Raw genomic sequence first — 27,234 nt, forward strand, 5'->3', positions numbered from 1 at the left:
TGTCTCTCTGTGTCTCTCTGTCCACCCCCTCTCTCTCTGTGTCACTCTCTCTCTCTGTCCCTCTATCTCTCTCACTCTCTGTGACCGTCTCTATTTCTCTGTTCCTCTCTCTCTCTGTCTCACTCTCTCTGTGTACCTCTCTCTCTCACTGTGTCCCCCTCTCACTCTGTCCCTCTCTCTGTCCCTCTCTCGCTCTCTCTGTGTCCCTCTGTCTCTCTGTCCCTCTCTCGCTCTCTGTGTCCCTCTGTCTCTCTGTCCCTCTCTCTGACTGTCCCACTATCCGTCTGTCCCTCTCTCGCTTTGTCTGACGTACTCTCTGTCTGTCCCTCGCTCTCACTCTGTCCCTCTCTCTGTGTCTCTCTGTTCCCCCTCTCTTTGTGCCCCCCTCTCTCTCACTGTATCCCCCTCTCTCTGTCCCTCTCTGTCCCTCTCTCTCTGTCCCTCTCTCGCTCTCTCTGTGTCCCTCTGTCTCTCTGTCCCTCTCTCGCTCTCTGTATCCCTCTGTCGCTCTGTCCCTCTCTCTGTCTGTCCCACTCTCTGTCTGTCTCTCGATCTCTCTGTCCGTCTCTCTCTGTGTCCCACTCTCTCTCTCTGTCCCTCTCTCTGTGTGTCCCTCTCTCTGCCCCCCTCTCTGTGTCCCTATCTCTCACACTGTGTCCCTCTCTCTCTGTTCCCCTCTCTCTCTGTCCCCTCTCTCTCACTCTGTTTCTTTGTCTCTCTGTCTCTCTGCCCCTCTATCTCTCTGTCGCTCTGACCCTCTCTCTGTGTGTCTCTCTCTCTCTCACTGTGTCCCTCTCTCTCTCTCTGTCCCTCTCTGTCCCTCTCTATCGGTCCCTCTCTCGCTCTCTCTGTGTCCCTCTGCCTCTCTGTCTCTCTCTCGCTCTGTGTGTCACTCTCTCTCTGTCCCTCTCTCTACGTCTTTTTCTCTCTGTCTCTCTCTCTTTGGCCCACTCTGTCCCTCTCTCTCTGTCCCTCTCTCGCTCTCTCTGTGTCCCCCTCTCTCTCTCTGTCCCTCTCTCTCTCTCTCTCTATCCCCATCTCTCTCTGTGACCGTCTCTATTTCTCTGTCCCTCTCTCTGTCTCTCTCTCTGTGTCCCCCTCTCACTCTGTCCCCCTCTCTCTGTCTCCCTGTCCCTCTCTCTCTCTGTCCCTCTCTCGCTGTGACCCTCTCTCTGTGTGTTCCCCTCTCTCTGTCCCTCACTCTCTGCATCCCTCTCTCTGTGTCCATCTCTCTCTGTGTCCCTCTCTTTCTGTCCCTCTCTCGCTGTATCCCTCTCTCTCTCTCTGTCCCTCTTTCTCTGTGTCCCTCTTTTTCTGTCCCTTTCTCTGTTCCCCTGTCTCTCTGTCCCTCTCTGTCTGTGCCTCCCTCGCTCTCTCTCTGTCCCCTCTCTCTCTCTCTGTGTCCTTCTCCCTGTCTCTGTCTCTCGCTCTGTCTCAGTCTCTCTGACCCTCTCTCGCTCTCTCTGTGTCCCTCTGTCTCTTTGTCCCTCTCTCTCTGTGTCACTCTCTGTCCCTCTCTCTCTGTATCTTAATCTCTGTCTGTCTGTCTCTCTGTCCACCCTCTGCGTCCGTCTCTCTCTGTGTCCCTCTCTCTCTGTGACCGTCTCTATTTCTCTGTCCTTCACTCTCTGTCCCTCTCTCTCTCTGTCCCCCCTCTCTGTCCCCTTCTCTCTCTGTGTCCCTCTGTCTCTCTGTTCCTCTCTCTCTGTGTCTCTCTGTCCCCCTCTCTCACTCCGTGTCCCTCTCTCTCTCAGTGCCCCTCTCTTTCTCTCTGTCCCTCTCTCTCACTCCGAGTCCCTCTCTCTCTCTCTCAGTGTCCCCCTCTTTCTCTCTGTCCCTCGGTCTCTCTGTGTCCCTCTCTCTCTTTGTCCCTGTCTCTCTCACTCTGTTCCTCTCTCTCTGTCCCTCTCTCTCTGTCTCTCTCTGTCCCTCTCTCTCTCTCTGTTTCCCTCTCTCTTTCTGTCCCTCTCTCTGTGTGTCCCTTCCTCTCTATCTAGGTCCCCTCTCTCTCTCTCTGTCCCTCTCTCTGTGTATCCCTCTCTATCCCTTTGGGTGGCACGGTGGCACAGTGGTTAGCATTGCTGCCACACAGCGCTGGAGACCCGGGTTCAATTCCTGCCTCAGGTGACTGACTGTGTGGAGTTCTCCCCGTGTCTGCGTGGGTTTCCTCCGGGTGCTCCGGTTTCCTCCCACAGTCCAAAGGTGTGCAGGCCAGGTGAATTGGCCATGCTAAATTGTCCCTAGTGTTAGGTAAGGGGTAGCGGTAGGGGTATGGGTGGGTTGCGCTTCGGCGGGTCGGTGTGGACTTGTTGGGCCAAAGGGCCAGTTTCCACACTGTAAGTAATCTAATCTCTCTGTGTCCCTCTCTCTCTCTGTCCCTCTGTCTCTGTGTCCTTCTCTCTATCACTAAGTCCATCTCTCTGTGTCCCTCTCTCTGTGTCCCTCTCTTTCTGTCCCTCTCTCACTGTCCATTTCTCCCTCTCTGTGTCTCTCTGTCTCTGTCCCTCTCTCTCTGTCCCCCTCTCTCTCTGTCTCTTTGTCCCCTGTCCCTCTCTCTCTGTCTCTCTCTCTCTCTGGTCCCTCTCTCTCTTTCTGTTTCCCTCTCTCTTTCTGTCCCTCTCTCTGTGTCTCTTCTTTCTGTGCCTCTATTTCTCTGTTTTTCTGTCCCACTCTCTGTCTGTCTGTCCCTCGCTCTCTCTCTGTCCCTCTCTGTCCCTCTCTGTCTGTCCCTCCCTCGCTCTCTCTCTGTGTCCCCTCTCTATCTCTGTGTCCTTCTCTCTGTCTCTGTCTCTCTGTCCCTCTTTCTCTCTCTGTTCATCTGTCTCTCCGTCCCTCTCTGTCTGTCCCTCCCTCGCTCTCTCTCTGTCCTCTCTCTCTCTCTCTCTGTCCATCTCTCTGTCTCTCTCTCTGTCCTTCTCTCTGTCTCTGTCTCTCTCTGTCCTTCTCTCTGTCTCTGTCCCTCTCTCTCTGTCTCTCTGTCCCTCTTTCTCTCTCTGTCCCTCTGTCTCTCTGTCCCTCTCTATATGTCCCACTTTCTCTCTCAGTCTTTTTGTCCCTCTCACTCTCTTTGTCTCTCTGCCCCCCCCTCTCTCTCTCTGTCCCTCTCTCGCTCTCTGTGTCCCTCTCTCTCTCTGTCTCTCGGTCCCCCTCTCTCTATCTGTCCATCTGTCTCTCTGTCCCTCTCTCTGTCCCACTCTCTCTCTATGCCTTTCTGTCCCATTCTCACTCTCTCTGTCTCTCAGACACCCCCGTCACTCTGTCCCGCTGTCTCTCTGTCACTCTCTCTCTCTGTCTTTCTGTCCCTCACTCTCTCACAGTCCCTCTGTCCCTCTTTCTCTGTCCTCTCTCTGTCCCTCTCTCGCTGTCTCTCGGTCTCCCTGCCCCTCTCTCTGTCTGTCTCTATCTCTCTCTCTCTCTGTCCCTCTGTCTCTCTGTCCCTCACTGTCTGTCCCTCCCTCGCTCTCTCTCTCTCTCTCTGACCCCCCCCCCCTCTCTCTCTCTGTCCTTCTCTCTGTCTCTCTCTCTCGGTCTATCTGTCCCTCTCTCTGTATCTCTGTATCTCTCTCTAACTCTGTCCCTCTGTCTCTCTATCCCTCTCTCTCTCTCTGTCCCTCTCTGTCCCTCTGTCTCTCTGTCCCTCTGTGTCTCTGTCTCTCTGACCCTCTCACTCTCTGTCTCCTTCTGTCCCTCTCTCTCACTGTGTCCCTTTCTCTCTCACTGTGTCCCCCTCTCTCTCTGTCCATCTCTCTCTATCCCCCTCTCTGTGTCTCTCTGTCCCTCTCTCTCTTTGTCACTCTCTCTCTCTGTCCCTCTCTCACTCTCTTTTACCGTCTCTGTTTCTCTGTCCCTCTCTCTCCGTCTCCCTCTCTCTCTGTGGTCCTCTCTCTCTCACTGTGTATCCCTCTCTCTCTGTCCCTCTCTCTGTCTCTCTCTCTCTGTCCCTCTCTCGACCTCTGTGTCCCTCTGTCTCTCTGTCCCTCTCTCTCTGTCCCTCTCTCACTCTCTGTACCTCTCTGTGTGTCCCTCTCTCTCTGTGACGTTCTATCTCTCTGTCCCTCTCTCTCTGTCCCTCTCTCCCTCTCTCTCCCTCTCTCTCTGTCCCTCTCTGTCCCTCTCTCTCCCTCTCTCTCTGTGACCCTCACTCTCTGTATCCCTCTCTCTGTGTCCCCATCTTTCTGTCCCTCTCTCTGTCCATTTCTCCCTCTCTGTGTCCCTCTCACTCTCTCTGTTTCTGTCTCTCTGTCCCTCTCTGTCTCTGTCCCTCTTTCTCTGCCCCCCCCCTCTCTGTCTCTTTGTTCCCCCTCCCTCTCTCTGTCCCTCAGTCTCTCTGTCCCTCAGTCTCTCTGTCTGTCTCTGTCTCAGTCTTTCTGTCCCTCTATCTCTCTGTCTTTCTGTCCCTCTCTCGGTCTGTCTGTCTGTCCCTCCCTCGCTCTCTCTCTCTGACCCCCCCCCCCCCTCTCTGTGTGTCCTTCTCTCTGTCTCTGTCTCTCGGTCTCTCTGTCCTTCTCTCAGTATCTCTCTGCCTCTCTCTGTCCCTCTGTCTCTCTGTCCCTCTCCCACTCTGTCTCTCTGTCCCTCTCTCTTTCTCTGTGTCTCTCTGTCCCTGTCTCTCTGGCCCTCTCTGTCTCTGTCTCTCTGACCTTCTCTCTCTCTGTGTCTCTCTGGCCCTCTCTCTCACTGTGTCCCTCTCTCTCTCACTGTGCCCCCCTCTCTCTCTGTCTCTCTGTCCATCTCTCTCTGTCCCTCTCTCTGTCTCTCTGTGTCTCTCTGTCCCTCTCTCTCTGTGTCACTCTCTCTGTCCCTCTATCTCTGTCCCTCTCTCACTCTCTGTGACCAGCTCTATTTCTCTGTATCTCGCTCTCTGTCTCTGTCTCTCTCGGTGTCCCTCTCTCTCTCACTCTGTCCCACTCTCACTCTGTCCCTCTCTCTGACTCTCTCTCTGTCCCTCTCTCGCTCTCTCTGTGTTTCTCTGTCTCTCTGCCCCTCTCTCGCTCTCTGTGTCCCTCTGTCTCTCTGTCCCTCTCTCTCTCTCTGTGTCACTCCCTATCTGTCCCTCTCTCCCCCTCTCTGTCCGTCTCTCTCTCTGTCCCTCTCTCTCTATCTCCCTCTCTCTGTGTGACACTCTCTCCCTCTCTGTCTCTCTGTCCCTCTCTCTCTGTCTCTCTGGCCCTCTCGCTCTCTGTCTCTCTCGCTCTGTCCCTCTGTCTCTGTGTCCCTTCCTCTCTCTCTCTCTGTCCTTCTCACTACCATCAAGTCTCTCTCTCTCTGTCCCTCTCTCTCTGTCCCTCTGACTCTCTGTTCCCCTCTCTCTGTCCCACTCTTTCTCTTAATCTTTCTGTCCCTCTCGCACTCTCTGTCTCTCTGTCCCTCTCTGTCCCACTCTCGTTCTCTGTGTCCCTCTCTCTCTGCCCCTCGGTCCCCCTCTCTCTATCTGTCCATCTGTCTCTCTGTTCTTCTCTCTGTCCCACTCTCTCTCTGTCTTTCTGCCCCACTCTCTCTCTCTGTTTCTCTGTCCCTCTCTCTCTTTCGCACTCTCGCTCTCTCTGTGTCCCTCTCTCTGTCTCTCTGACCCACCTCTCTCTATGTCCCGCTGTCTCTCTGCCCCTCTCTCTCTGTCTTTCTGCCCCTCTCTCTCTGTCCCTCTCTCTGTCTCTCTGTGTCTCTCTGTCTCTCTCTGTGTCACTCTCTCTCTCTGTCCCTCTATCTCTCTGTCCCTCTCTCACTCTCTGTGACCGTCTCTATTTCTCTGTCCCTCTCTCTCTGTCTCCCTCTCTCTCTGTGTCACTCCCTCTCTCTCACCGTGTCCCCCTCTCACTCTGTCCCTCTCTCTGTCTCTCTCTCTGTCCCTCTCTCGCTCTCTCTGTGTCCCTCTGTCTCTCTGTCCCTCTCTCGCTCTCTGTGTCCCTCTGTCTCTCTGTCCCTCTCCCTCTGTGTGTCACTCTCTTTCTGTCCCTCTCTCCCCCTCTCTGTCCGTCTCTCTCTCTGTCCCTCTCTCTCTATCTCCCTCTCTGTGTGACACTCTCTCCCCCTCTGTCTCTCTGTCCCTCTCTCTCTGTCTCTCTGGCGCACTCGCTCTCTGTCTCTCTCGTCTGTCCCTCTGTCTCTGTGTCCCTCCCTCTCTCTCTCTGTCCTTCTCTCTATCATTAAGTCCCTCTCTCTCTGTCCCTCTCTCTCTGCACCTCTCTCTCTCTCTGTCCTTCTCTCTGTCTCTCTCTCTCTCTTTGTCTCTCTGTCCCTCTTTCTCTCTGTCCCTCTGACTTTCTGTTCCCCTCTCTCTGTCCCACTGTCTCTCACAATCTTTCTGTCCCTCTCGCACTCTCTGTCTCTCTGTCCCTCTCTCTCTCTGTCCCTCTCTCGTTCTCTGTGTCCCTCACTCTCTGTCCCTCGGTCCCCCTCTCTCTATCTGTCCATCTGTATCTCTGTTCTTCTCTCTGTCCCTCTCTCTCTGTGTCCCTCCCTCTCTATCTCGGTCGCCCCTCTCTCTCTCTGTCCCCTCTCTCTCTCTCTCTCTCTCTCTGTTTCTCTCTGTTTCTGTCCCTCTCTCGCTGTGTCCCTCCCTCTCTATCTCGGTCCCCTCTCTCTCTCTCTGTCCATCTCTATGTGTATCCCTCTCTATCCCTTTGGGTGGCACGGTGGCACAGTGGTTAGCACTGCTGCCACACAGCGCTGGAGACCCGGGTTCAATTCCTGCCTCAGGTGACTGACTGTGTGTAATTTGCACGTTCTCCCCGTGTCGGCGTGGGTTTCCTCTGGGTGCTCCGGTTTCCTCCCACAGTCCAAAGGTGTGCAGGCCAGGTGAATTAGCCATGCTAAATTGTCCGTAGTGTTAGGTAAGGGGTAAATGTTGGGGTAGGGGTATGGGTGGGTTGCGCTTCAGCGGGTCGGTGTGGACTTGTTGGGCCGAAGGGCCTGTTTCCACACTGAAAGCAATCTAATCTAATATAATCTCTCTGTGTCCCTCTGTCTCTGTGTCCTTCTCTCTATCCCTAAGTCCCCCTCTCTCTGTGTCCCTCTCTCACTGTCCATTTCTCCCTCACTGTGTCTCTCTGTCCCTCTCTGTCTCTGTCTCTGTCTCTTTGTTCCCCCGTCCCCCTCTCTCTATCTCTCCCTCTGTGTCCCTCTCTCTATCTGTCCCTCTCTGTGTCTCTATCTTTCTGTCCCTCTATCTCTCTGTTTTTCAGTCCCACTCTCTGACTGTCTGTCCCTCGCTCTCTCTGTCCCTCTCTGTCCCTCTCTGTCTGTCCCTCCCTCGCTCTCTCTCTATGTCCCCTCTATCTCTCTCTCTCTCTGTGTCCTTCTCTCTGTCTCTGTCTCTCTCTGTCTCTCTGTCCCTGTTTCTCTCTCTGTTTCTCTGTCTCTCTGTCCCTCTCTGTCTCTGTCTCTCTGACCTTCTCTCTCTCTCTGTGTCTCTCTGTCCCTCTCTGTCTGTCCCTCCCTCGCTCTCTCTCTATGTCCCCTCTATCTCTCTCTCTCTGTGTCCTTCTCTCTGTCCCTCTCTCTGTGTCTCTGTCCCTCTCTCTCTGTCCCTCTCTCTGTCTCTCTGTGTCTCTCTGTCTCTCTCCGTGTCACTCTCTCTCTCTGTCCCTCTATCTCTCTGTCCCTCTCTCACTCTCTGTGACCGTCCCTATTTCTCTGTCCCACTCTCTCTGTCTCCCTCTCTCTCTGTGTCACTCTCTCTCTCACCGTGTCCCCCTCTCACTCTGTCCCTCTCTCGCTCTCTCTGTGTCCCCCTGTCTCTCTGTCCCTCTCTCGCTCTCTGTGTCCCTCTGTCTCTCTGTCCCTCTCTCTCTCTGTGTCACTCTCTTTCTGTCCCTCTCTCCCCCTCTCTGTCCGTCTCTCTCTGTCCCTCTCTCTCTATCTCCCTCTCTGTGTGACACTCTCTCCCCCTCTGTCTCTCTGTCCCTCTCTCTCTGTCTCTCTGGCGCACTCGCTCTCTGTCTCTCTCGTCTGTCCCTCTGTCTCTGTGTCCCTCCCTCTCTCTCTCTGTCCTTCTCTCTATCATTAAGTCCCTCTCTCTCTGTCCCTCTCTCTGCACCTCTCTCTCTCTCTGTCCTTCTCTCTGTCTCTCTCTCTCTCTTTGTCTCTCTGTCCCTCTTTCTCTCTGTCCCTCTGACTCTCTGTTCCCCTCTCTCTGTCCCACTCTCTCTCACAATCTTTCTGTCCCTCTCGCACTCTCTGTCTCTCTGTCCCTCTCTCTCTGTCCCTCTCTCGTTCTCTGTGTCCCTCACTCTCTGTCCCTCGGTCCCCCTCTCTCTATCTGTCCATCTGTCTCTCTGTTCTTCTCTCTGTCCCACTCTCCCTCTCTGTCTTTCTGCCCCACTCTATCTCTGTTTCTCTGTGCCTCTCTCTCTCTTTCGCACTCTCGCTCTCTCTGTGTCCCTCTCTCTGTCTCTCTGACCCACCTCTCTCTATGTCCCGCTGTCTCTCTGTCCCTCTCTCTCTGTCCCTCTGCCACTATCTCGCTCTCTCTCTCTCAGTCTCTCTGTACCCCTCTCTCTCAGTCCCTCTGTCCCTCTTTCTATGTCCCTCTCTCTCTCTGTCCCTCTCTCTCTCTGTCCCTCTCTCTCTCTGTCCCAATGTCTCTCTGTCCCTCTCTCTCTCTGTCTCTCTGTCCCTCTCTCACTCTGTCTCTCTGTCCCTCTCTCTCACTGTGTCCCCCTCTCTCCCTTTCTTTCTGTCTCTCTCACTCTGTCTCTCTGTCCCTCTCTCTCTCTGTGCGTCTCTCTCTGTCCCTATGTCTCTCTGTCCCTCTCTCTCTCTGACTCCCCCCTCTCTCTCTCTGTCCTCCTGTGTCTCTGTCCCTCTCTCACACTGTCTCTCTGTCCCTCTCTCTCTCTGTGCGTGTCTCTCTGTCCCGATGTCTCTCTGTCCCTCTCTGTCTCTGTCTCTCTGTCCCTCTCTCTCTGTCTCCCTCTCTCTCTCTCTGTCCCCCGTCTCTCTGTCCCTCTCTCTCACTGTGTCCCTCTCTCTAACTGTGCCCCCCTCTCTCCCTTTCTTTTTGTCCATCTCTCTCTGTCCCTCTCTCTGTGTCTCTGCCCCTCTCTCTCTTTCCATCTCTCTCTGTGATCCTCTGTCTATGTCCCTCTTTCTCTGTGACCCGCCTGTCTCTCTGTCCCTCTCTCCCTCTCTCTGTGACAATCTCTCTCTCTGTCCCCCTCTCTCTCTGTCCCTCTCTCTCTCTTTCCATCTCTCTCTGTGATCCTCTGTCTATGTCCCTCTTTCTCTGTGACCCGCCTGTCTCTCTGTCCCTCTCTCCCTCTCTCTGTGATCCTCTCTCTCTCTGTCCCTCTCTCTCTCTCTGTGACCCATCTCTCTCTCTGTCCCCCATTCTCTCTCTGTGACAATCTCTCTGTCTCTGTCCCTCTCTCTCGGTCCCTCTTTCGCTCTGTGACCCTCTTTCTCTCTCTGTCCCTCACTTTCTCTGTCCCTCTCTCTCTCCCTGTCCCTCCCTTTCTCTGTCCCTCTCTCTCCCTCTCCTTCTCTCTCTCCCTGTCCCGTTCTCTCTCTGCCCCCCTCTCTCTCTGTCACTCTCTCTCTGTGTCCCTCTCACTGTCGCTGTCTCGTTCTCTCTCTGTCAATCTCTCCCTCTCTGTGTCCCTTTCTCTCTGTGTCCCTCCCTCGTTCCCTCTCTCTGTCTCTCTCTCCTTCTCTCTCTCTGTCCCTCTCTCTCTGTGTCTCTCTCTCTCCCTGCGTCTTTGTCCCTCTCTCTCTCACTCTCTGTCTCTCTGTCCCTCTCTCTCTATCTCCCTCTCTCTGTGTGACACTCTCTCCCTCTCTGTCTCTCATTCCCTCTCTCTCTGTGTCTCTCGCTCTCTGTCTCTCTCGCTCTGTCCCTCTGTCTCTGTGTCCCTCCCTCTATCTCTCTCTGTCCTTCTCTCTATCATTAAGTCGCTCTCTCTCTCTGTCTCTGTCCTTCTCTCTATCATTAAGTCCCTCTCTCTCTGTCCCTCTCTCTCTGTGTCCTTCTCTCTCTCTCTCTCTGTCTCTCTGTCCCTCTTACTCTCTGTCACTCTGACTCTTTGTTCCCCTCTCTCTGTCCCACTCTCTCTCTCAATCTTTCTGTCCCTCTCGCACTCTCTGTCTCACTGTCCCTCTCTCTCTGTCCCTCTCTCGTTCTCTGTGTCCCTCTCTCTATCTGTCCATCTGTCTCTCTGTTCTTCTCTCTGTCCCACTCTCTCTCTCTGTCTTTCTGTCCCACTCTCTCTGTTTCTCTCTTTCTCTGTCCCTCTCTCTCTCTCTCGCACTCTCGCTCTCTCTGTGTCCCTCTCTCTGTCTCTCTGACCCACCTCTCTCTATGTCCCGCTGTCTCTCTGTCCCTCTCTCTCTGTCCCTCTGCCACTATCTCGCTCTCTCTCTCTCAGTCTCTCTGTACCCCTCTCTCTCAGTCCCTCTGTCCCTCTTTCTATGTCCCTCTCTCTCTCTGTCCCTCTCTCTCTCTGTCCCTCTCTCTCTCTGTCCCAATGTCTCTCTGTCCCTCTCTCTCTCTGTCTCTCTGTCCCTCTCTCACTCTGTCTCTCTGTCCCTCTCTCTCACTGTGTCCCCCTCTCTCCCTTTCTTTCTGTCTCTCTCACTCTGTCTCTCTGTCCCTCTCTCTCTCTGTGCGTCTCTCTCTGTCCCTATGTCTCTCTGTCCCTCTCTCTCTCCCTCTCTCTCTCCCTCTCTCTCTGTGTCCCTCTCCCTCTCTGTATCCCTCTCTCTCTCTGTCTCCCTCTCTGTGTCCCTCTCTCTCTCTGTCTCCCTCTCTGTGTCCCTCTCTCCCTCTCTCCCTCTCTCTCCCTCTCCCTCCCTCTCTCTATGTCCCTTTCTCTCTCTGTCCCTGTCTCTGTCCCTCTCTCTCCCTGTCCTGCAGTCTCTGTGTCTCTCTGTCACTCTCTCTCTTTCTATGTCCCCCTCTCTCTCACTGTGTTCCTCTTTCTCTCTCTGTCCCTCTCACGCTCTGTCCCTTTCTCCCTCTCTCTGTCCCTTCCTCTCTCGCTGTGTCCCTCTCTCTCTGTCCCTCTCTGTCTCTGTCCCTCTCTCTGTATCCCTCTCTGTCTCTCTGTCTCTCTGTCCCTCTCTCTCTCTGTCCTTGTATCAATCTCTCTCTGTCCCTCTCTCTATCCCCCCTCCATCTCTGTCCTTCTCACACTCTGTCCTTCTCTGTGTACCTCTCTCGATCTCTCTCTCCCTCTCTCTGTCTCTCTCTCTGTCCCTTTCACTCTCTCTCTGTCCATCTCTGTCCCTCTCTCTCTCGCTCTGTCTCTCTGTCCTTCTCTCTCTGTCCCCCTCTCTCTCTCTGACCGCCCCTCTCTCTTGTCCCTCTATCTCACTGTGCGTCTCTGTCCCCCCTCTCTCTCTCTCTCTCTGTGACAATCTCTCTGTCTCTGTCCCTCTCGCTCTCTGTCCCTCTCTCTCTTTCCATCTCTTTCTGTGATCCTCTCTCTCTGTCCCTCTCTTTCTCTTTGACCCCCCTCTCTCTCTGTCCCCCATTCTCTCTCTGTGACAATCCCTCTGTCTCTGTCCCTCTCTCTCGGTCCCTCTTTCGCTCTGTGACCCTCTTTCTGTCTCTGTCCCTCTCTCTCTCTCTGTCCCTCCCTTTCTCTGTCCCTCTCTCTTTCTGTCCCTCTCTCTCTCCCTGTCCCGTTCTCTCTCTGTCCTTCTCTCTCTCTCTGTCCCTCTCACTGTCGCTGTCCCGTTCTCTCTCTGTCACTCTCTCCCTCTCTGTGTCCCTCTCTCTCTGTGTGCCTCTCTCCTTCCCTCTCTCTGTCTCTCTATCCTTCTGTCTCTCTGTCCCTCTCTCTCTCTGTGTCCCTCTCTCCCTGCGTCTTTGTCCCTCTCTCTCTCATTCTCTGTCTCTCTGTCCCTCTCTCTCTCTCTCTCTCTGTCCCGCAGTCTCTCTGTCTCTCTCTCTCTCTCTGTCCCGCAGTCTCTCTCTCTCTGTCTGCCCCTCTCTATCTCTGTCTTTCTGTCTCTCTCTCTGTCTGTCTGTCCCCCTCTCTCTCTCTGTCCCTCTCTCTCTGTCTCTCCCACCCTCTCTCCCTGTCCCTCAGTCTCTCTGTCCCCACTCTCTCTCTGTCTCACTCTGTGCGTCCTTCTCTCTGTCTCTGTCACTCTCTCTCTCTGTCCCTCTCTCGCTTTCTGTCTCTCTCTCACTCTCTCTGTGTTCCTCTCTCTGTCACTTTCTCCCTCGCTGTGTCCCCCTCAGTCTCTGTCCCTCTCTCTCTCTCTCTCTGTCTCCCTCTCTCTCTGTCCCTTTCTCTGTTCCTCTATCTGTGTCCCTCTCCCTGTCTCTGCCCCTCTCTCTCTGTCTCTCTCTCTCTTTCCATCTCTTTCTGTGACCCTCTCTCTCTCTCTGCCCCCCTCTCTCTGTGACCCCCTCTCTTTCTGTCACCCCCCCCCGTGACAATCTCACTCTCTGTCCCTCTCTCTCTCTGTGACCCCCCTCTCTCTCTGTGCCACATTCTCTCTCTGTGACAATCTCTCTGTCTCTGTCCTTCTCTCTCTGCCCCTCTCTCGCTCTGTGACCTTCTTTCTCTCTGTGTCCCTCCCTTTGTCTGTCCTTTCTCTCTCTCTGTGACCCCCTCTCTCTCTCTCTGTGTCCCTCTCACTGTCGCTGTCCCGTTCTCTCTCTGTCACTCTCTCCCTCTCTGTGTCCCCCTCTCTCTGTGTGCCTCTCTCCTTCCCTCTCTCTGTCTCTCTATCCTCTCTCTGTGTCCCTCTCTCTCTCTGTGTCCCTCTCTCCCTGCGTCTTTGTCCCTCTCTCTCTCTCACTCTCTGTCTCGCTGTCCCTCTCTCTGTCTGTCTGCTCCCCCACTCTCTGTCCCTCTCTCTCTGTCCCTCTCTCTCCCTCTCTCTGTCCCTCTCTCTCTCTGTCCCTCTCTCTCTCTGTGTCCCTCCCTCTATCTCTGTCTCCCTCTCTGTGTCCCTCTCTCTCTCTGTCTCCCTCTCTGTGTCGCTGTCTCCCTCTCTGTCTCTCTGTCCCTCTCCATCCCTCTCTCTATGTTCCTTTCTCTCTCTGTCCCTCTGTCTCTGTCCCTCTCTCTCCCTGTCCCTCAGTCTGTGTCTCTCTGCCACTCTCTCTCTTTCTTTGTCCCCCTCTTTCTCACTGTGTTCCTTTCTCTCTCTGTCCCTCTCTCTGTCCCTCTCTCTGTCTCTCTCTGTCCTTCTCTCTCTGTGTCTCTCTGTCCCTCTCTCTCTGTATCTCTGTCCCTCTCTCTCGCTGTGTCCCTCTCTTTCTGTCCCTCCCACTCTCTGTCCCTTTCTCCCTCTCTCTGTCCCTTTCTCTCCCGCTGTGTCCCTCTCTCTCTGTCCCTCTCTGTCTCTGTCCCTCTCTCTCTGTATCCCTCTCTGTCTCTCTGTCCCTCTCTCTCTCCCTCTGTCCTTGTATCGATCTCTCTCTGTCCCTCTCTCTTTCCCCCTCTCTATCTCTGTCCTTCTCACACTCTGTCCTTACTGTGTACCTCTCTCGATCTCTCTCTGTCCCTCTCTGTCTCTGTCTCTCTCTGTCCCTCGCACTCTCTCTCTCTGTCCCTCTCTCTCACTCTCTGTCCACCTCTCTCTCGCTCTGTCTCTCTGTCCTTCTCCCTCTGTCCTCCTCTCTCTCTGACCGCCCCTCTCTCTCTGTCCCTCTCTCTCACTGTGTCTCTCTGTCCCTCTCTCTCTCTCTCTCTCTCTGTCCCTCTCTCTCTGTCTCTGTCTCTCTGTGTTGCATTCAAATGATTGAAGGACAAGGAATCCCTAATCAAAGACACAGAGTTAAACTCAGTTAAACTCTCTCCATCACACACACACACACATAGAAACTGAATATAATGTGGAGAAATGTCAATGTGCAGCACAGATTTCCAAACTAACTCAGTGACAGACGAAAACCCCGTTCTCTGCCCAGTCCCCACTTCCAGACCCAGGGAGGTTTTGTCCCTGACTCAGGCCAGGTTTCTGACTGGATATTAGTACATTGCAACATGAAGGTACTGAGTGTAACAGTTTGCTACATCCCATCATGTCATCTATTTTGCTGTCAGTGTTTTGTGAATTATATTGAAAACATTGGCACATGCAAGAGAATATTCTGGAAGGTGATTTGCAGTCAGAATATATAAAGCACAATGTTTGTGTTTAAAATGGTGAGAAATTCTGAAACAGTATTGTCTAAGGAATTTGGCTGATCTTGCAAAGAAGCAAAGAGGTACATGACTTTACTGAGTCCCCACGGTCTTAGTTTGAGGACTATCCTCCTCTGTTTTTCCTTTTCACTGAAGATATTAATATACCTTTTATAATGCACTGCAATTTTGGTTACAGTGCTGCCTATGTCTCACTGTCTCATTTATCTTCAATCCTGTTGAAAGATACTTAAACCGACAGACACACAAAGTTCCAGAAAGAGCTTTGTTTAATTGCAGGCGCATTTTTTAAAATTTGTAGACAACGCGCAATGTGAACCCACAGAAGGTCAGTGTGGGAGTTGAGAAACCCTTCAATTTGGGATAAGGCCTCACCAGGCAGGATTCTGATCCAACGCTGCAAATCTACAATTCAATGGCTGAGCTCTTTCGGATTTTGCATATTATGTTTCTCTCATATATTAGGAGCTTGGAAAGTAAGGGAGACCTTACTGGAATGTCACATTGTCTCTCCGCATTCACTGTAAACAGGTTCTGGGATTTGCATTTTAAGCACCTTCAAGAGCTGTCTCGATTTTCTATCTCTGCTAGCATCAATGAATGGAAATGGCTTTTGACACATTGCCCCTCTCCCTTGTTGAACGTATTACTGACACACGTTCACATACCACATTCTGAGTGAACAAGTTGCCGCTAAGGGCTCTTTCATCTCTTTCCCCTCTCACACTAAACCTATGCGCTCTAGTTCTGGACTCCCCCACCCCAAGGAAAAGACTTTGTCTATTTATCCAATCCATGCCCGTCATCATTTTATAAACCTCGATAAAGTCACCCCTCAGCCTCTGATGCTCCAGGGAAAACAGACCCAGCCTATTCAGACTCTCCCTGTAGCTCAAATCTTCTAACTCTGGCAACGTCCTTGTAAATCTTTTCTGAACCCTTTCAAGTCTCACAACATCCTTCCAATAGGAAGGAAACCATCATTGCGCGCCATATTCCAACAGTGGCCTAACCCATGCCCATTCCAGCCGCAACATAACCTCTCAATGCTGATACTCAAAACTCTGACCAATAAAGGAAAGCATACCAAACGCTGCCTTCATTATCTTATCTACCTGCCACTCTACTTTCACGGAGCTACGAACCTGCATTCAAAGTCTCTTTGTTCAGCAACTCTCCCTCGGACCTGACCCTTAAGTGTATAAGTCCTGCTCAAATTTGATTTCCCGAAATGCAGCACCTCGCATTTATCTAAATTAATCTCCATCAAGTGGAATAGAATTGAAGGTTTTGGGGTGTTTTTGAAACATGCCAGTCACACATACATGGAAGTGAGTTACACGTTGGAATCTAATCGAGAGGGTTCCGGGTGATTCATATAATCCCGACAGTGGGAAAACAAGCCCTTCAGCCCAACAAGACCATACTGACCCTCAGAAGAATAACCCATCCAGACCAATTTCCCCACATTTACCCCTAACTAATGCACCTCACCTACACATCCCTGAACACTGTGGGCAATTTTAACAGGTTTTGGATTGGATGGTTAATATACAGAATAACAGATACCCAGGAGTGTGATACAGACTGAAATCTAATTAAAGGATTGGGGTTGCTAATGTACAGAGTCCCTTAAAAATACAAGTCAGTTACAGATTGGAATTTTACCAAGGGGATTCAGGATGATGATGTGTAGAATAACAGACACCCAGGAGTGAGCTGCAGATTACATTCAAATTCAGAGGATTGGGTGATTTATAGATAGAGCAACGGGATACGAGAGGAGAGAAAGCAGAGGAGAAAGTACCCACCATGGAACGACTCAGCAATGAGCTGAGCCAGACAGGATTAAACTGCTGTATGTGGAGGTTTCCATGTGTTCTGAAAGATGGGAGAGAAACAGGCAGATACTCTCACATTGGATGATGCTGCAGTCAAATGTCTGAAGGACATGGAATCCCTCAGCAGAGATGCAGAGTTATACTCAGTTTAAACGGTCTCCATCTCACATACCCACACATAGAAACGGAATATAATGTGGAGAAAAGTCCATGTGCAGCACAGATTTCCAAACTAACTCAGTTACAGACGAAAATCCCCGTTCTCTGCCCAGTCCCCACTTCCAGACCCAGGGAGGTTTTGTCCCTGACTCAGGCCAGGTTTCTGACTGGATATTGCAACATGAAGATACTGAGTGTAACAGTTTGCTACATCCCATCATGTCATCTACTTTGCTGTCAGTGTTTTTTGAATTATATTGAAAACATTGGCACATGCAAAAGAATATTCTGGAAGGTGATTTGCAGTCAGAATAGAAAAAGCTGAATGTTTCTGTGTAAATTGATGAGAAATTCTGAAACAGTATTGTTCAGATGCTACAGCTGATCATGTTCATAAACATCAGAAAGTTAAAATGGTGGTAGTGCCAGCAGATAGGAGGACCCGTGATACATTGATCATTATTGAGATTAGATTGTGTTGGGAACATGAGCTTAACATGACAAGAAGTGAAATCAAATCAATGGGTTCAGGGTGGTTAATATGCAAAATAACAGATACCCTGGAGTGGGTTACAGCCTGGAATCTAATCGAGGGGTTCAGGGTGGGTTACGTACAGAATAACAGCTACCCTAGAGTGAGTTACAGCCTGGAATCTAATCGAGATGTTCAGGGTGCGTTATATACAGAATAACAGAACACCTGTATTAAAATGAATGCATTTTTTAAAGCAATACAGAAATTGCTGGAAAGGCTCGGCAGGTCTGTCAGCACCCAGATGCCTTTTACATGCTGTAGTTGTACCAGCCTCCAGCACTTCCTCTGGCAGCTCACCCTCTGTGTGAAAAGGTGCCCTTTAGGCCTCATCAAAACCTTTCTCCTCTCATTTTCCACCAATGCCCTCTAGTTTTGGATGCCCCAACCTGAAGAAAAACCCTGACTACTCACCCTATCCATGACAATTCTGCTTTTATAAGCCGCTACTGTGGCGAAATGTGACTCCAATCAACACGAATGGCTGTACTTTCAGTCATCCCGGGCCTAAATTCTGAAATGCAATACTGACAACTCTTCCTTCGCCATCAAGTCACAATTCTAAATCCATTTTAATCAGTTTGTTCAGATGTATCTCGAGATACATCTGTGAGCTTTACACCTAGACCTTTGTGCCCGGAGGTAGGGACACTAGCATCACTCAGCAATACGCACAAAGCTGTAACATTATTCTCCTGTGTGTTTGCTCATCAGCCTGTTCTGACATGCTGGGACATACCTCTGCAACAGGCAGGACTTGAATCCAGGCCTTCTAGTCCAGAGCTAGGTACACTACAGCTCAAGTTCAGGAATTGGTATCAAATCCCGAGCTCTGGCTCAGAGGCAAGGACACTACCCACCACACTACCATACCCAGATTTTGGGTCATATTTTAGTGCCCACTTTCAGCTCGGTGTGGATTTATTATAATCAGGTTACCGTTACTGAATTGCACAAAACACTTTGTATTATTAAACAAATATTTGTCTCAACTGTTGGATATTGAGTGTGCGTGCTGTGCTATCGAAATTAACTATGAACATCTTTAATTGCTATTATCTGTAGTCTGAAATATTAGGGAAAGAAATCCTGCAGACACACTCTGCCCAATGAAGGGTCTCAAACAGATATTTATTACTGAACACCAGAGACGAAGGAATACCTTAACTTCTGACCCCAAAACACCGATCACTCTTAACCAGCTCTAACTTGTGACTGCCGTCTTCTTCAAGCCATGAAATGATACCAGGCCGCTGATTACTGTCCAGCCTCTCCTCCCTACTGACTGTGTCTGCAATCTGTCCCTCCTCGCCCTAACCACACAAGGCAAACCAAGCTCAGGGTCTTTGTGAAAATCAAGGCCGAAGTGTGCAGGTCTCCTGGAGAGGGATGGACATTTTAAAATTGAAGTGGGAAGGGGAGGTGACAGTAATATCACTCACTGGGCTGAGGGGTGTCTGATGGAGTTTAGTTTGGATTAATGTGAGGAATTGGATTTAGTAAATCAAACAACAACAGGACCTATACAATTAAAAGTAGAGCCTTTGGCAGTTTGTATAACAGAGACCTAGGCCGTCAGGTACAATTCTTTAAAATTTGAATCTCATATAGATAGTGTGGTTAACAAGGTGTTTTGCACACATGTCTTCATTGGTCAGATGTTTGAGTATTGGAATTGGGATTCCTGAAGAAGGGCTTATGTCCGAAACGTCGATTCTCCTTCTACTTTGATGCTGCCTGACCTGCTGCGCTTTTCCAGCAACACATTTTTAAGCTCTGATCCCCAGCATCTTAAGTCCTCCCTTTCTCCTATTGGAATTGGGTTGTCAATGTTGAGGTTGTACAGAATATTGGTGAGACCTCTTCTGTGTCCAGTCTGGTCATCCTGCCCGCACACTCCATTAGTACACCACCCTCTGGGTGAATCAGCTGCCCATTAGGTCACTTTTAAATGTTTTCCCTCTCACCTTAAACCTATGTCCTCTAGTTTTGGATTTCCCGTACACTTAGAAAACACCTTAACTATTCACTTTGATTTTATTGACCTTGATATTGTTAAGCTGGAGAGGGTTCCGAAGAGATTGACCTGGACGTTGCTGGGAATGGAGGGATTGAGCTATCAGGATAGGCTGGGTCAGCTGGGACTTTTTTCACAGGAGAGTATGAGATTGAGGGGTTGATGTTACAGACATTTATAAAATAATGCGGGTTACAGAGAAGCTGAATGGCTGATGTCTTTTCCCTCGAGGTGGGGATTCAAAACTGAGGGATATTTTAAGGTGCAAGTAAAAAGATTTACAAAAGTCATCAGAGGTAAATATTTTAGACAGAAGCTGGCTTGTGTGTGGAATGAACTTCCAGAAGAAGTGGTGAAAGCAGGGACAGTTACAACGTTTAAAGGACATTTAGATCAGCACATGGATAAGACATCAGTTTGGATGGTGCTGTGAGCAGCTGCACTCTCCCTCACCCTCTCTGAATGAATCCCTGTTGGTTTTCACCCTCTGAAAATGCCTGTGCAGTGGCGTGGGGAGGCCACCAGAGGGTGACATTGCATCACTTTAAGCACCACAGAGACTTCCAGACCTGCCCCACACAGACACACACAGAGACACACACGGGATGGTGAGGACACTGCGTGAAGCTCATCTGGTAACTTAAATGAAACATAAAGAAATGCCCAATTCACCTCGTAAACTGTTAAAATATGCGTGACAGATCTGCCAAATTCCACTGTTTAAATAAAAACATCAATTTATTTTTTCACTCTGAAAGTGAACATTTTACATCAACGATTCACAACTCTGGGACCCTCTTTCTCTAAACTGCTTATTACCCGACTCCAGCTCTACAGCAATATACTGTTTCTGGGTCTGCCATTCTCTCATACCACAGGTGTTTGTCAGCTCTCACTTCAGAGCAGCATTCCCTCTCTCTTTAAGGTACAATACATGCTTTCAACTTCATCACATTATACCCTGATGAATATTGATAAGTGGGACCTTTCTGGATTTCTTTTGCTCTGTGGTTTGTCAATATTTCATTTACTCCGTCTGGTGTGTGTCAGGACTTTTGTTGCTCCATTGACAGCATGTCATTATTCGACTCTGTCCGTGGGAATATGTCAGTATTTCACTTCCTCACACTTGTGTATGTGGGGCAGGATTTCAGTTGTTTCATGGGAACTGTGATGCTATCACAATCTCAATGTTTGTAGATGGCATCAAACCTGAAAGAACTCTGAAGTCTATGGAGGACAGTGTGGAACTGTAACAGGACAGTGACACGTTGGTGTAGTGTTCAGGTGTAAGACAGATGGGGATTAATGCAGAGCAGTTTGAGGTGATACACTTTGGTAGGAAAGACAATGAAAGACAGTTTAAAACAGGCTGTGCCATTATAAAGGGGGTGCAGGAGCAGAGGGTCCTGGGTGTATATGAACACAGATTATTGTAGATATCATGACAAGTGGGGAGGGCAGTAACAATGACAGATTAGTTTCAGTATCTGAGCTGTTTACAGGAGGAGGTGTGGGAGGGAGTCACCGTTCTCCCTTCCTGGGAGGTGGTGGTGACGATGTGATGTGAGCCCACCCTCCTGCCCACCGAGACCGTGGGGATTCCATTTGTACCAGCTCGACACAAAAGGGAGATGGCATCAGGGCCACGGCTTCTAAGTTGTGCCGGGGGGAAACGGAGCTTCCAGTGGGTTTAAAGTGAGAATTGCCCTTCACTGAACATTTCTCCTCACTCGGTCGGTGGGACGTGGATGTTTCAGAATCTCCACACGAGGCGTCCTGGTCCACTCCGGCTTGTACCACGGTCCTCCCCACATGGCGGGGGAGGGGGGTGAGGGAATGGATATTGGGCACTCCACCACCCGGCTTGGCCCTCTCTGTCCTATTCCAGGCTGTTTCTCCTGGAATGGGAGGAAGGGAGGGAGGGAGTGAGGGTGGGAGTGGGTGGCCCTGCTGTAGGTGGGGGACAGGGTCATGGTGAGGTGTCTGGAGGGAGTCAGTCCACAGTGTTTTATGCATGCAGTGTTATTAGTGTGGTTGTTGGGGAGGGGGGAGTGGAGGGAGGGAGGGATGGAGGGGGAGAGGGAGAGAGAGAGAGCGAGAGACAGCGAGTCTTGTTCGAGGGTTGGTGCTATAACAGATATACAGTGAGTGTGAGGGAACGGAGACCATACAGTGACCCTTATCCTGACAAAACGGGGAAGGATATTGATGCTTGTTCTGTATTGCTGGATATTTCTTCAGACCGCAGATACTGCACTGAGCTGGGAGGAGAGCTCAGACCATGCTCGGTGGGTCTGGTGGTGCGGCCTCCTCTGGGAAGAGAATGGCCCCCCTCTGTACTAGCCCATCCACCAGGACCTCCGTGACCATGTCGACAAACTGTGGTGTAATTGCCCCTTACCTGCCATGCTCGGGGTAAACTGTGCAGGACAGCTCCTACCGGAGAAAACTGAAACATGTGCCCATTGGCTTGTTAAAGATGGTACTCGTGCCAGGGATCACGGAATCTCCAGGGGCACCAGGGTGGTGGTGTGTACTTCCAGCCATGATGGGTGGGAGAATTGGGCTAGTATTGAATGAGAGGGACCCCAAGGGGATGTGATGTAGATTGAGAATGTGGTATATCTAACGATTTCAGCTGATCGGGCGATGCCTTTAGTTCCCATTCCTGTGATTGGACCCTCCGTCTCTCACCCCATTAATGTTGCAGTGTGTCCATGCTCAGTACATCATGTTGGTGGGGTGGGTAGGGGGGAAAGGTGATGGACAGGTCAAGGGGGTCCCCGGAACGTTCTGTCCCCGACATTCTATAACTGTCATTCCCCGGAATGTTCCGTCCCTGACATTCTATAACTGACATTCCCCGGAACGTTCTGTCCCCGACATTCTGTAACTGACATTCCCCGGAACGTTCTGTCCCCAACATTCTATAACTGACACTCCCCGGAACGTTCTGTCCCTGACATTCTATAACTGTCATTTTTCGGAACGGTCTGTCCCCAACATTCTGGAACTGACATTCCCCGGAACGTTCTGTCCCTGACATTCTATAGCTTTCATTCCCCGGAACGTTCCGTCCCCAACATTCTACAAATGCCATTCCCCGGAACGTTCTGACCCCGACATTCTATAACTTTCATTCCCCGGAACGTTCCGTCCCCAACATTCTGCAACTGCCATTCCCCAGAACGTTCCGTCCCCAACATTCTACAACTGTCATTCCCCGGAACGTTCTGTCCCCGATATTCTATAACTAACATTCCCCGGAACGTTCTGTCCCCAAAATTCTATAACTGACATTCCCCGGAACGTTCCGTCCCCAACATTCTACAACTGCCATTCCCCGGAACGTTCTGTCCCCAAAATTCTATAACTGACATTCCCCGGAACGTTCTGTCCCTGACATTCTATAACTAACATTTCCCGGAACGTTCTGTCCCCGACATTCTATAACAGACATTCCCCGGAACGTTCCGTCCCCAACATTCTACAACTGCCATTCCCCGGAACGTTCTGTCCCCAAAATTCTATAACTGTCATTCCCCGGAACGTTCTGTCCCTGACATTCTATAACTAACATTCCCCGGAACGTTCTGTCCCCAAAATTCTATAACTGTCATTCCCCGGAACGTTCTGTCCCCGACATTCTATAACTGACATTCCCCGGAACGTTCTGTCCACAAAATTCTATAACTGGCATTCCCCGGAACGATCTGTCCCTGACATTGTTTGTGAACGGCCAGACGTCAGTGAATTGAACAAACGATAAAGTCCCGAGGGAAGAGATCCCGTTCCAGCGAGAAGGAGACACTGTTCCGAAGGCCCCTGAGGCAGTTAAAGGGGCGAATACCTTTTCCCTGCGTTTACATTTCTCCACGACACAGGATCGACCACAATTTAGACCAAATTACAGGAATTCCCAAACTCTGCTTGTGTTCAAGAAACTGGGAGAGAATCCTTCAGGACAGCATCGTTTCCACCCTCCGTATTAGGAACTGGGAAGGAGTGATCTGTGTCTACTCTCCAGTAGGCGAGTGTGTGGGAATGTTCTAGAAACCATCTGTCCACATGGATGTGTCTCTGTGTGTTTGGGGAGGGAGGGTTTCTTGTGGTTATGTCTCATTTTTGTCAGTAATTCCGACATTTCCATTTGTTATTCCAGCTCCAATTATTTTAATAAATCCCTGAATACAGGGACACATTTGAAAATCTCACAGGGTTCCCAGTCAAACGGGTCCCTTTGCCTCCAGGCTGATGGATAACGGTTTTGTTTTCCTTCCTCACAGTTAACGTAGTGACCATCTACGTCCTGCTTTATAAAGATTGTGGATTGTCTCCATGTGTCAGACGTTATCTGGGGGCCATGGCAGCGGCGGATCTCCTGGTCATTTTCCTCGACCTGATCCTGAGACACATTCCCATTGTTTATGAGGAACAGTTTTATTTCCTGTACTCCGTCCCCGTGTGTAATATCCACGCCGTCCTGCTTTATGTAGCCACTGACTGCTCTGTCTGGTTCACCGTCACTTTCACCTTTGATCGGTTTGTCGCCATTTGTTGCCAGAAGCTGAAAAGTAAATATTGCAGTGAGAAAACGGCGGCTGTGGTTCTGGGAGCAGTGACTGTGCTGAGCTGTTTAAAGAACATTTCCTGGTATTTTATTCTCACGGATCGGTATTGGCTGGTGAACGCCCCCTGGTTTTGTGATGTAACAGCCGCTGTATATGACTCAATTGTCTGGGTCACAATCGAGTTCCTCCACCACATTGTAACCCCGTGTGTCCCATTTCTCCTGATTCTGCAGCTCAATGTTCTCACCGTCAGACACATTTTAGTGACCAGCAGAGCCCGCAGGAGACTCCGCGCTCACACCAATGGGGCCGCTCAGTCTGACACTGAAATGAGAAACCGAAAACAATCCATCAATTTACTGTTTGTGATCTCGGCCAATTTCATCCTCTTATGGTCAACGTTCATGCTGTATTCTATATGGTTACGGATGTCGGATATTGGGTATCGGTCTGTGGATCTCGATGGCTTTGTGCAGGAATTGGGCTTCATGCTGCAGCTCCTCAGTTGCTGCACAAACACCGCGATTTATGCTGTGAGCCAGACGAAGTTCAGGCAGCAGCTGAAGAATGTGCTGAAATATCCCTTCACCCAAATCCATCCATCCATCAAATCCCCTCATTAATCAATCCATCCGGGATTTTCTCATTTCAGTTCAGTGTTTCAGCGATGGAGCAGCCTGTTGCTATGGTAACAGACTGAGGGTAGCGCTGGTTTGTCCAACCCTATCCCACAGGGGGATGACAGGGAAACATTTCAATGTTTCTCACAACTCAGCGGCCAGTGAGAAAAGGCACCATCCCACTGACTGTATCCATCACTTCCATTTGTAAACAATAAAAATGTTGATTAAAGTGTGCCGAGCAGCAGACTGACCGATGTTGTTGTGTGTCTTTGTGTTGGAGAAGCTGAGCTGGAGAGAGACAGACTCAGCCCCAAGTCCTGGGCCTCAGGGAAGGGGAGGGCACTGCACCCTGACCTCAGGAGCTGGGTTTAACACCCTCTGTCCTTACTTTCCCTTCTGGGTCTCCCACTCCAACTTGGCGCTCAACAGAATTCACCTTTCAACCTTTGTCCCTCTCCCTCCATATATCCCTCCCACTCTCACACTGCACTGCTATTTCTCTCTCCTTTTCCATTTACCCACTGAATTCCACTGTCCTTGCCTTCCCCAATCTCATTCACTCTCTGTCCATCTTGCGATCATAACCTCCCAATGTTACTGTCTTCCTCGAATCTTCAGTGCTGGGGGAACAGAAGAGGGTTGTCGATATTCAGGCCGATGTTAGGGAATAGAGATTGGGACGACATGTCAGGCCATTGCCAGGGCAACCGTATGGAGTTTGGGCCAAACGCTATTGCTCGGGGATATAGTGGGTGTGAGAGCATGAATCGTTACTAGGGGATAACGGTGGAATGGCACCATAGGCTGTAGCTGAGACTGGTACAACAGGATATCACAAACAGAACACATTGTGTGGGACATACTGTCTGTTACTCAGGGAAGAGAATGGGGATGGGGTTAAAGGCAATTTCGAGGGGATCAACTGGGTCGGCGTTTACACGCAGCGCCTCAGTTTAAGGTGTGTGTGTGGAGTGCGATGGTGGGAGACTGCGTGGGCGTGTGAGTGTGATGCTGGGGAATGTCGAGGGAGTGAGCGTGATGGTGGGGTAATGTGTGGGGGAGAGCGCGTGACGGTGGGGGAGGGCACGGGGTCTGAGAATTAGAGTGGGGTGTATGTGGAGGAGTGAGTGACACAGTGGGGGAGAGTGTGTTTGAGAGTTTGATGGTGAGGTTTAGTTCACGGTGAGTGCACATGAGAGTGGGGCATTGTGTGGTGGAGTGAGTGTGATGGTGAGCGACTGTGCGGGAGAGTGAATGTAACGATAGGTGAATGTGTGGGAGAATGGTGGAGTATGTGGGGGTGCGCATGATGGTGAGGGTGATGTGGGGCAGTGTTTGTGATGGTGGTGGAGTGTGTGTGGGTGAGCATGACGGTTGGGGTGGTGTAGGGCAGTGTGTGTATGGTGGTGGAATGTGTGGGGGTGAGCGTGAGGTGAGGGTGGTGTGAGGCAGTGTGTGTGATGGTGGTGGGGTGTGTGGGGGTGAGCATGATGGTGGGGGTGGTGATGGGCATTGTGTGTGATGGTGGTGGAGTGTGTGGGGGTGAGCGTGATGGTGGCTGTGGTGTGGGGCAGTGTGATGGTGGTGGAGTGTGTGGGGGTGAGCGTGATGATGGGTGTGGTGTGGGGCAGTGTGTGTGATGGTGGTGCAGTGTGTGGGGGTGAGCATGATAGTGGAGGTGGTATGTGGCAGTGTGTTTTAATGGTGGTAAAGTGTGTTGGGGTGAGCATGAGGCGAGGGTGGTTTGGCGCAGTGTGTGTGTGGGTGGTGGGGTGTGAGGGTTGAGTGTGACGGTGGGGTTGGTGTGGGGCAGTGTGTGTGATGGTGGAGTGTGTGGGGGTTAGTGTGACATTGAGGGTGGTGTGAGGCCGTGTGCATGATGGTGGTAGATTGCGTGGGGGTGGGGGTTACGGTGAGGGAAGTGTGGGGCAGTGTTTGTGTGAGGGTGGTGGAGTGTGGGGTGTGTGTGAGGCTGTGATGGTGGTATGGGGCAGTGTGTGTGATGGTGGTGGAGTGTATGGAGATGAGCGTGACGGTGACGGTTTTGTGGGGAAGTGTGTGTGCTGGTGGTGGAGTGTGTGGGTGTGAGCATTACGGTGGGGGTGGTGTGGGGCAGTGTGTGTAATGGTGGTGGAGTGTGTGGTGGTGAGCATGAATGTGAGGGTGGTGTGTGGCAGTCTGTGTCATGGTGGTGGAGAATGTGGGGTGAGCGTGATGGTGAGGGTGGTGTGGGGCAGTGTGTGTGAGGGTGCTGGAGTGTGTGGCGGTAATCGTGACTGTGAGGGTGTTTGGAGCTGTGTGTGTGATGGTGGCGGAGTGTGTGGGGGTAGTGTGATGGTGAGGGTGGTGTGGAGCAGTGTGTGTGAGATTGGTGGAACGTGTGGGGTAGAGCGTGACGGTGAGCGTGGTGTGGGGCACTGTGTGTGATAGTGGATTGTGTGAGGGTGAGCATAACGGTGACGGTTGTTTGGGGCTTTGTGTGTGAGGGTGGCTGTGGTGTGTGGCAGTGTGTATGTGTGGTGGAGTGTGTCTGTGTGAGTGTGACGGTGAAGGTGGTGTGGGGCGGTGTGTGTGATTGTGGAGGTGTGTGTGGGTGTCAGCATGATGATGAGGGTGGGGTGGGGCTGTCTGTAATGATGATGGAGTTTTTGGGGATGAGTGCGACAGTTGGGATGGTGTGGGCCAGTGTGTGTGATGGTGGTTGAGTGTGTGGCGCTGAGTGTGACGGTGAGGTTGTTGTGGGGCAGTGTGTGATATGGTGCTGGAGTGGGTGGAGATGCGTGAAAGTGGGTGTGGCGTGGGGCAGAGTGTGTGAGGGTTGTGTAGTATGTGGGGTTGAGCGTGATGGTGAGGAGGGTGTGGAGCAGTGTGTGTGCTGGTGGTGGAATTTGTGGGGGTGAGTGTGAAAGTGGGGGTGGTGTGGGGCATGTGTGTGACGGTGGTGGTGTTTGTGGGGGAGAGTGTGACCGTGTGGTTGGTGTGTGTCAGTGTGTGTGATGAAGGTAGAGTGTGTGGGAGTGAGCGTGATGGTGAGGGTGGTGTGGGGCACTGTGTGTGATGGTGGTGGAGTGTGTGGGTGTGAACGTGAGGTGTGGGTTGTGTGGAGCTGGGTTTATGAGCGTTGTGGAGTGTGGGGGTGGGGTGATCGTGACGCTGGGGGTGGTGTGGGTCAGTGTGTGTGAGGGTGTTGGAGTGTGTGTGTGTTGGAGCGTGACGTTGTGGGTGGTGTGGGGCTGTGTTTATGAGCGTTGTGGAGTGTGTGGGGGTGAGCGTGACGGTGGGGGTGGTGTGGGGCAATGTGTCTGGGCGTGGTGGAGTGTGTGGGTGTGAGCGTGACGGTGGGGGAGGTGTGGGGCAGTGTGTGTGATGGTGGTGAAGTGTGT

The sequence above is a fragment of the Chiloscyllium plagiosum genome, unplaced genomic scaffold, assembly GCF_037043375.1.
Source record: "Chiloscyllium plagiosum isolate Xiang-an unplaced genomic scaffold, Cpla_swu_hap1 HiC_scaffold_37, whole genome shotgun sequence".
Classification (NCBI taxonomy): Eukaryota; Metazoa; Chordata; class Chondrichthyes; order Orectolobiformes; family Hemiscylliidae; genus Chiloscyllium; species Chiloscyllium plagiosum.